The following is a 9,816-nucleotide window of genomic DNA, read 5'->3' as shown; positions in this document are numbered from 1 at the left end:
ATCAACCAAAGTTATCATAATAAAGATGCTCAGTGCTAATGTAAAATGCCCATGTGAGGGATCTAGGTTGCCAACCTATGAGAATCTAATGCCTGATGATCTGTCAGAGACTTTAGTCTTTGCAAAGCTACTCTCCATAAAACATTCTCTTAGAACCCATGATGATAACATCTCTTAATAATGTGTCTATCTTCACACATGTGTCTATCCTCTTGACATTTCAAACTGAGTGGGGAAAAGAATATAAAACACAAAACTAGGCTGAGGTGGGAGGATCATTTGAGGCCAGGAATCCAAGACCAGCCTGGACAACATGTTGAAACCCTGTCTCTACTAAAAATACAAAAATTAGCTGGGTGAGGTTGTGCAGGTACTTGGGAGGCTGAAGCATGAGAATCACTTGCACCCAGGAGGCAGAGGTTGCAATGAGCTGAGATCGCACCACTGCACTCCAGCTTGGGCGACAGAGCAAAAGTCTGGCTCCAAAATCAAAGTAAAACAAATAAACACAGAACTATAAAAAAAAATTCAAACCTAAAAACAAAATCGGCTGGGCACAGTGGCTCACGTGTATAATCCCAGCACTTTGGGAGGCCGAGGCAGACAGATGGCTTGAGCCACCAGCCTGGGCAACATGACAAAACTGTGTGTCTACCCAAAAAAGGAAAAAAAAAAACCTACAAAAATTAGTCAGGTGAGGTGGTATGTGCCTGTACACCCAGCTACTCAGGAGGCTAAGGCAGGAGCATCAACTGAGCCTGGGAGGTTGAGGCTGCAGTGAGCCATGACCACAGCGCTGCACTCCAGCCTGGGTGACAGTACAAGACCATGTCTCAAAAAATAAAATAAAAATCAAACAGTAAACTCAGATTACCTACTTGTCAAAGATGCCTGTCTTTTTAGTAGGAAAGTCTTTTCCCCTCTGATATATAAAATTCTTTGCAGCTGGCTCACCTATTTACCCAGTCTATACCGGCCAGGGCATTTCACCTGCTCACAGAACCTTGTGAACTCCCATGATTTCCTCCCTCATCAGTCTCACATCTGTTTGAGTTTATGTCAGGAATATCAACAGAAAGACAAAGAAATGCCACTTTCACATATGCAATAAATATTTATTGTGTATACGGAATATACCAGGCCCTGGATTTACTGGAATATAAAGCAAAATAAACACAATGTCTCACCTTCATAGAGCTTACTGTCTAGTAAGGAGGCAGACCCAAATACATAATTATGAACTGCTGAGAGCAGAGAAAGGATTTGTATACTGTTATGAGAACTTAGAGAGATCTGACTTAATTGGGGGTGGAGGGCATGAGGGAAGGAGAGTGTGTAGGGAAAGCTGCCCTGAGGAAATGTGCTTTGTGTTCATTTTGATATCCCATTGCTAAACTTGAAAGCTTCCAGATTCCCCAAGTTGCTCCTGGACTACAGGTATCCCCAATAATTGTGACAACAGAAATGGAGATAATGCCAGACAGGCAAGCTCCCAAGTGGCGCTTAGCCCTCTGGGTTCTTGGCTTTGTCAGGAAGGAATTCAAAGGCAAGTCAGAAGTAGAAGAAAACAGTTATACTGAATAGGCTGTGTTACAGCTCCATGACTGCTCCTGCAGAGCAGGGCTACCCCATAGGGAGAGAGTAGCAGCTCAGGGTAGTTTTGCAGCCATATTCATATCCCGCCCCCCCCCTCTTTTTTTTTTTGATACGGGATCTCACTCTGTTGCCAGGCTGGAGTGCAGTGGCGCAATCTCGGCTCACTGCAACCTTTGCCTCCCGGGTTCAAGCAACTCTCATGCCTCAACCTCCCCAGTAGCTGGGACTACAGGCATGCGCCACTATGCCCAACTAATTTTTCTATTTTGAGTAGAGACGGGGTTCACCATGTTGGCCAGGCTGGTCTCAAATTCGTGACCTCATGATCTGCTCGCCAGGCATGGTGGCTGGCACCTGTAATCCCAGCTACTTGGGAGGCTGAGGCAGGAGAATTGCTTGAACCCAGGAGGCAGAGGTTGCAGTGAGGTGAGATCGCGTGTCACTGCACCTCAGCCTGGGCAATAGAGCAAGACTCTGTCTCAATAAATAAATAAATAAATGCATGTAGATTAAGGAGCTGTTTATGCAGAAATTTCTAGGGAAGGGGCGGTAACTCTTGGGTCATTGGATCACTGCCATGGAAAGGGACAGTAACTGTCGAGTGTTGTCATGGCAGTGGTAAATCAACATGGCACACTGGTGAGCATGTCTGATTAAAGCTACTTTTGCCCAGGCCCTGTTTTGGCTAGTTCTTAATCTGGTCCAGTGTCCACTCCAGTGTCCAAACTCCACATCTGGAGTAGAGTCCTACCTCCTACCTCAGACTGCTCATCAGAGCCTTCTAGAATGTGAGGAATCCCAGTGTCCCTCACATGCACTCACGGAGTTCTAGAGAAAATGAAATGAGTTGTCTGGACCGCTGTCAGCACAATCCCCTATACACATAGTCAGCTCTCAATAGTAGCTATGGTGGTTATTATGGAATCATAAGGCAGATGTGAACCTAGCTCTCCTTGCATATGTTACTTAAGCAGTCCAAGAGATGAACAGCCATCTACTTCAAACTTAATCTAATATGAGACACATTCATTAGAGAGAGTCCTTCAACCTAAATCCTGGGCTCCACCAATTCTCAAAAGAATTGTGTGAATTAGGCATTTTATTTTATTTTATTTTTATTTTTTGAGACATGGTCTCTGTTGTCCAGGCTGGAGTGCAGTTGTGCAATCTTAGCTCACTGCAACCTCCACCTCCTAGTTCAAGTGATCCTCCCACCTCAGCCTCCCAAGTAGCTGGGGCTACAGGCACACACCACCATGCCCAGCAAGTTTTTTGTGTTATCTTATAGAGACATGGTTTGCCATGTTGCCTGGGCTGGTCTTAAACTCCTGAACTCAAGTGATCTGCCTGCCTCGACCTCCCAAAGTGCCAGGAATACAGGCATGAGCCTCCATGCCTGGCCTCTAAATTAGGCATTTTAATACACGTGTTTTGTACCACCTACGTTGTGCTTTTTTTTTTCCAAGATGGACTTTCACTCTTGTCACCCAGGCTGGAGTGCAATGGTGCAATCTTGGCTCACTGCGACCTCTACTTCCTGGGTCCAAGCAATTCTCCTGCCTCAGCCTCCTGAGTAGCTGGGATTATAGGCATGCGCCACCACGCCTGGCTAATTTTTTTTTTTTTGTATTTTTAGTAGAGACGAGGTTTCTCCATGTAGGTCAGGCTGGTCTCAAACTCCCGACCTCAGGTGATCCGCCCCCTCAGCCTCCCACAGTGCTGGGATTACAGGCGTGAGCCACTGTGCCCAGCCCACTTCTGTATTTATACAGATCCTTCTGCCTGTGCTTCTGAATCCTTAAAAGACATCTTCACATAGAGTATAAGCTACTTAAAGGAATGTAAGTATTTTTAAATATATATTTCAACTAAATAATGTCCTTCCGATAACAGGTCTATGAGTCAGTGCTCTGATAAGAGACAGAAGGCTGTTGCTTTCATTCGGTTTCTAGGGCATTTTTGAAGGTCCAAATATCTTTCATCTAGTTTTAAATACCCTTTCAAAACAACCCTGTCCTTGGCCTCTTAATTGCTGTCTTTTGTATGTATGTGGACTTGGTCTTCTGAATGACTGCTTCCTCTCTACCAAATTCACCATGGGTATTTATTTTGAAACTAAGTGATCTTAAAGAGTTTGTAAAACATACCACAAAATAACCACATCTCTCCTGGCATGAAATAAAACCACTGTTTTCTTTTTGCACAACCAAAACTGATCAGAAAATGAGAAAGAATACATTTATGAAAAAGGATACTTGAGCAATCAACCAATCTGAAAATCAGACAGAACTATCTCCCTTCTCTGGTGAAAACTATGATTGATTTTTTAATAGCCACAGCTAATCTGAGCTTGTTTTACAAGTTAGCCCAGGATCTTCCTCATATTTATTGTGTGCACAACTCATTCAATCAGAGGAAAGGCATTTGGCTATCAGATCACCAAAACTGTGGCATTGTAAGACTCCCACTACAGTTTTCATCTCCCTTTATGGTCTCCTCTTACCAAGAATTCTTTGTGCTATAGTTTCCTGAAATTGACAGAGTCATTACTGATCACAGCTATTAAGTTTTTCTATAATAGAAACTTTATTTCTAAGTTCATTAGCTTTTCTTTTCTTTTCTTTTTAGACCAGCGTAATGTTCTGCCTCCCAGGCTGGAGTGCAGTGGCAGGATCACAGCTCACTGCAGCCCCCTGGGCTGAATCTATCCTCCTGCTTCAGCCTCCTGAGTAGCTGGGACTACAGGTACATGCCACCACACTCAGCTAATTTTTGTATTTCTTTGAGAGAGAGAGTATCGTCATGTTGCCCAGGCTGGTCTCAAACTCCTGAGCTCAAGTGATCTGCCCGCCTCAGCCTCCCAAAGTGCTGGGATTATAGGTATGAGCCACCATGCCCGGCCTAAGTTCATTAGCTTTCTATGCTTAAGTCTTCTGGAGAAGTTTGAGATGTGACAGCAGCAGGCATCAGAGGCTAGCAGCTCTCCCCCACCATGAAGAATTTTTCCCATTCAGATTCCACCTTCCCCCTCTCACACCACCCCAGAGGGCATGGAGAAGCTGACTTTGCTCAGGAACCACAATAAAGTGTAGTTTGTTACATGTGAACATAGAACATGCTGTTCTCCCTCCAACATAAATCCATTTTTATAACCAAAACTATAAATGACAGTGGAGCCAAATTGGCTACTTTTTGGACAAGCATCTTACAAGTTAAACAAATTGCTTTAGGTTCATTATATCCAGTTTTTGCTTTTATAAGAAGACATATTTACAGATAATTTTTACCACATCTACAATGCTCACTATAATTATTCAATGAAAGAAGCCTTCAGGAAAAAAAAATCTAAGTTATCCTTGTACAGTTTTGACAGTACATTGGATTCATGTTTAGAATCTGCAACATCCTGTTTGATTCATGTGCTGGAATTTCTCCATTATTATACTTTTCTTTTTTTTTTTTTTTTTGGCATCAGGAAATAGCGACCTTACAGAGTGAGACAGGATATTTTCTCTCCTCCTTTTTTTTTTTTTTTTTTCTCACAGAGATGGGATCTTGCTGTGCGGACTAGTACTTCCTCTTCAACTTCCTCTCCTTCAATTCCCTCCCAAGCCTACCTTTTCAGGACAGCATTAACTCCTGTCCTCAAGTGATACTCCTACCACAGCCTCCCAAAGTGCTGGGATTACAGGCGTGAACCACCATTCCCAGCCCATTATGATACTTTATTTATTTTTCCTTTTTGTGATGGAGTCTTGCTGTATCACCCAGACTGGAGTGCAGTGCACAATCTTGGCTCACTACAACCTCCGCCTCCTGGTTCAAGCAATTCTCCTGCCTCAGCCTCCTGAGTAGCTGGGATTACAGGCGCCCACCACCACATCAGGCTAATTTTTGTATTTTTAGTAGAGACAGAGTTTCACCATGTTGGCCGGGCTGGTCTCCAACTTCTGACCTCAAGTGATCCACCCACCTCGGCCTCCCAAAGCTGGGAGGCACTCCCCCCTCCCCTCCCCTTTCCCCCTTCCCTCTCCTTCCTTCCCCTCCCCTTCCCTTCCCTTCCCTTCCTTTCTTGCTCTGTCTCCCAGGCCAGATTGCAGTGGTACAATCTCAGCTCACTGCAACCTCTGCCTCCTGGGTTAAAGCAATTCTCCTGCCTCAGCCTCCTGAGTAGCTGGGATTACAGGCATGCGCCACCACACCCAGCTAATTTTTGTATTTTTAGTGGAGATGGGGTTTTGCCATGTTTGCCAGGCTGCTCTCAAACTCCTGACCTCAAGTGATCCACCCACCTCAGCCTTCCAAAGTACTGGGATTACAGGTGTGAGCCACTGCACCCAGCCTATGATACTTTAAATAGCGGCATATATATGGGTGTATTTTCATCTTGACAGATGGCAAATCATAGCACATTTGAGGACATCAAGCATTCGTTAGATCCTTTGCCCTATTTAGAACTTATATCTGCTTGGACACAAGGATCAGGAATATATCATATTTTTGACATACGTTAAAGGCTGTTTCAAGAAAAAAATTTAAGTCAGGTTCTTTTGACATGTTAAGCTGTACATGGAGTTAATCATAAAATCGCCCTGAAAAATCTCTGGAAATAGAGAAATAAAATTGCTATCTGAGAACCACACTTTAAAACATACATTTAGGCTGGGCATGGTGGCTCATGCCTGTAATCCTAGCACTTTGGGAGGCCGACATAGGTGGATTGTTTAGGCCCAGGAGTCTCAGACCAGCCTAAGCAATATGGTAAAATCCTGTCTCTACAAAAAATTACAAAAATTATGTTTTTATGACTGACCAACCTCCTCCTCACCCTCCAACCACAATGAGCTGTTATTTCTATACATATACTTCAGTCAATTTGAAGTCAAGTCTTGGCTTGAGGCCTGCCATTTTTTTTTTTTTCCTTTTTTCCTTAGGAGGTCTCAGATTGAAAACTTGAGATCATGCACTGTCACGCCATGACAGCCACTCCTCAATCTCCTGTGTAACTGGTTCTGTTGGATGCTTGTCAGCTGTGAACTATTCACTCTCAGAAACACACACAAAATCCCAAATTATCACCTGCTTCATGATCCCATACACGTGACTTAAATGTGATAGGAGGAAAAAAAAAATGGGCCGCTGGGGGACCTGCCTTTTTTAAAGGTGACTTTGTATGTCTTTCCTCAAATCTTTTTTTTTCTTTTTTTCGTTTTTGAGATGGTATGTTGCTCTTGTTGCCCAGGCTGGAGTGCAATGGTGCGATCTCGGCTCACCGCAACCTCCGCCTCCCAGGTTCAAGCGATTCTCTTGCCTCAGCCTCCCAAGTAGCTGGGATTACAGGCATGTGCCACCATGCCCAGCTAATTTTGTATTTTTAGTAGAGATGGAGTTTCTCCACGTTGGTCAGGCTGGTCTCAAACTCCCGACCTCAGGTGATCCCCCCGCCTCGGCCTCCCAAAGTGCTGGGATTACAGGCGTGAGCCACTGCGCCCAGCCCTTCAAATCTGTTATACACACACATATGTGTATGCCTACATATATGGCTCCATGATATATATATGTGGCGTGTGTGTATATATATGTATGGGGATATATATATATATATAGTTTTTTTTTTTTTTTTTTTTGAGACTGGGTCTCACTCTGTCACCCAAGTTGGAGTGCAATAGTGTAATCTTGGCCCACTGCAGCCTCTACCTCCTCAGGCTCAGGTGATCCTCCCACCTCAGCCTCCCAAGTAGTTGGGACCACAGGCACATGACACCATGCCTGGGTAATTTTTGTATTTTTTCATAGAGATGGAGTCTTGCCATGTTGCCCAGGCTGGTCTCACACTCCTGATTTCAAGCAATTGGCCTGCTTTGGCTTCCCAGTGCTGAGATTACAGGTGTGAGCCACTGTGCCTGGCCGCCAGCTCTATCTTTACCATCAAAATTGGAGTAAACATATACATCAGGGGTCAGGGATATCCAATCTTTTGGTTTCCCTGGGCCACATTGGAAGAAGAAGAATTGTCTTGGGCCACACACAGAATACACTAACACTTGCTGGGCATGGTGGCTCATGCCTGTAATTCCATGTTTGATTGACATCCTTTACACTTTCCATGTGATTTTCATAACCCCAACTACCTTGTCTTTAAAAATGGTAATCAGTTGGCTGGAAGTGGTGGCTCATACCTATAATCCCAGCACTTTGGGAGGCCGAGGTGGGTGGATCACTTGAGGTCAGGAGTTGGAGACCAGCCTGGCCAACATGGCGAAACCCTGTCTCTACTTAAAATACAAATATTAGCCGGATGTGGTGGTGCGCACTTGTAGTCCCAGCTACTCGGGAGGCCGAGGCAGGAGAATCGCTTGAACCTGGGAGACAGAGTTTGCAGTGAGCTAAGGTCACGCCACTGCACTCCAGTCTGAGTGAGACAGCAAAACTCTGTCTCAAAAAATAAAATAAGAAATAAATAAATACTAATCAATCAAGAACACCCATGCATAAAGGTATGGACCATCACCTGCTTACGTCCTTTGGTGAATTATGAATTATGTGAATTTTTTCCAAATTCTAATATAAATACATCTGTACTTACACAGTAATGCAAGAGAAGTGGTATAATTTTCTTTGTTTTCTTTAAAAAACCAAGTCTTATAAATTCAGAGTTCCATAATGCTCCATAAAACAATAATTTACTATAAACAGTACCATACCTGTGACAATGTTTATAAATGGAGATGATTTTTTCTTTTGTGAACTATGTGCTTGACAAATTATCACCTTCTTATGACCTGAAATCAAAATCCTTGCCTTTCTTACTCCTGTATGTTCACTCACACACACACACAAACACATACACACACACACACACACACCCCACCTGCTCTGTTTCATAGTGTGAGGCTTGCCCAGTCTACTGTGAAGTACCTGGGAGGGAAAAAAAAAAAAAATCTAGAAATGAAATGGAAACAGATATATTTTTACTCCATGACATTCTAGATCTGGGCCACGGCCTACTCTCCATGAAAGAAAGCCTCCTACAACAGCACTGCAAGGGTACCGCATGTCACTTAGAACAGTGACAGCACCGCTAAGTGCCAGACATTGTGCTAGTGCTTTCCATATGCCATCTACTTTTTTTTTTTTTGAGACAGAGTCTCACTCTGTTGCCCAGGCTGCAGTGCAGTGGCTCAATCTCAGCTCATTGCAACCTCCATCTCCCAGGTTCAAGTGATTCTCCTGCCTCAGCCTCCAGGGTAGCTGGGACTGCAGGCGCGCACCACCACGCTTGGCTAATTTATGCATTTTTAGCAGAGATGGGGGTTCACCATGTTGGCCAGGCTGGTCTCAAACTCCTGACCTCAAGTGATCCACCTGCCTTGGCCTCACAAAGTGCTTGGATTACAGGCATGAGTCACCATGCCCGGCCTGCCATCTCTTTTAATTCTAACAATCAAATTAGGTGGATACTATTATTACCACCTTTTTATAGAAAAGAATCCAAGGCAGAGAAAGCTTCCATTGCTTTTACAGTGAATAAATAAATAAGTGGTTGAGGCAGGAATTTTTTTTTTTTTTTTTTTTTTTTTGTGACAGGGTCTTTCTGTCACCCAGGCTGGAGTGCAGTGGCATGATCTCTGCTCCCTGCAAGCACCACCTCCTGGGCTCAAGTGATCTTCCCACCTCAGCCTCCTGAGCAGCTGGGACATTAGGCATGCACCCATACCCAGGCATGCCCAGCTAATTTTTGTATTTTTTGTAGAGATGGGGTTTTGCTATGTTGCATAGACTGGTCTTGAACTCCTGGGCTCAAGTGATCTTTCCACCTCAGACTCCCAAAGAGCTGGGATTACAGCACCGAGCCTGGACGAGGCAGGATTTTAAACTAGGCAGTCAGGTTGCAGAACCCACATTCTTCACCACAATGCTCTACCGCCTCCTAGTGTTTATTTACTTTTGTAAAAGATTTTTTGCAGGCGGGGCACAATGGCTCAACCCTGTAATCCTAGCACTTTGGGAGGCCGAGACCACCTGCCTCGGCCCATAACCTGAGGTCAGGAGTTTGAGACTGGCCAACATGGTGAAACCCCGTCTCTACTAAAAATACAAAAAATTAGGCATAGTGGCGCGTGCCTGTAATCCCAGCTACTCAGGAGGCTGAGGCAGGAGAATTGTTTGAACCCAGGAGGTGGAGGTTGCAGTGAGTTGAGATTGTGCCATTGCACTCCA

At 44.3% G+C, this 9,816-nt stretch overlaps 1 long non-coding RNA gene across 1 annotated transcript in view; it reads left to right on the top strand.

Moving 5' to 3' along the window:
* Positions 1–4,700, top strand: part of LOC105545134 — a 9,212-nt gene extending 4,512 nt beyond the window's left edge. The window contains exon 3 of the long non-coding RNA XR_001006875.1: positions 4,225–4,700. This is a non-coding gene — a long non-coding RNA (uncharacterized LOC105545134). The remainder of the gene's footprint in view (positions 1–4,224) is intronic.
* Positions 4,701–9,816: the final 5,116 nt, after the last annotated feature.

Source organism: Mandrillus leucophaeus, unplaced genomic scaffold (assembly GCF_000951045.1).
Source record: "Mandrillus leucophaeus isolate KB7577 unplaced genomic scaffold, Mleu.le_1.0 Scaffold32, whole genome shotgun sequence".
Taxonomy (NCBI): Eukaryota; Metazoa; Chordata; class Mammalia; order Primates; family Cercopithecidae; genus Mandrillus; species Mandrillus leucophaeus.
This window is presented reverse-complemented; position numbering and strand designations above follow the sequence as displayed.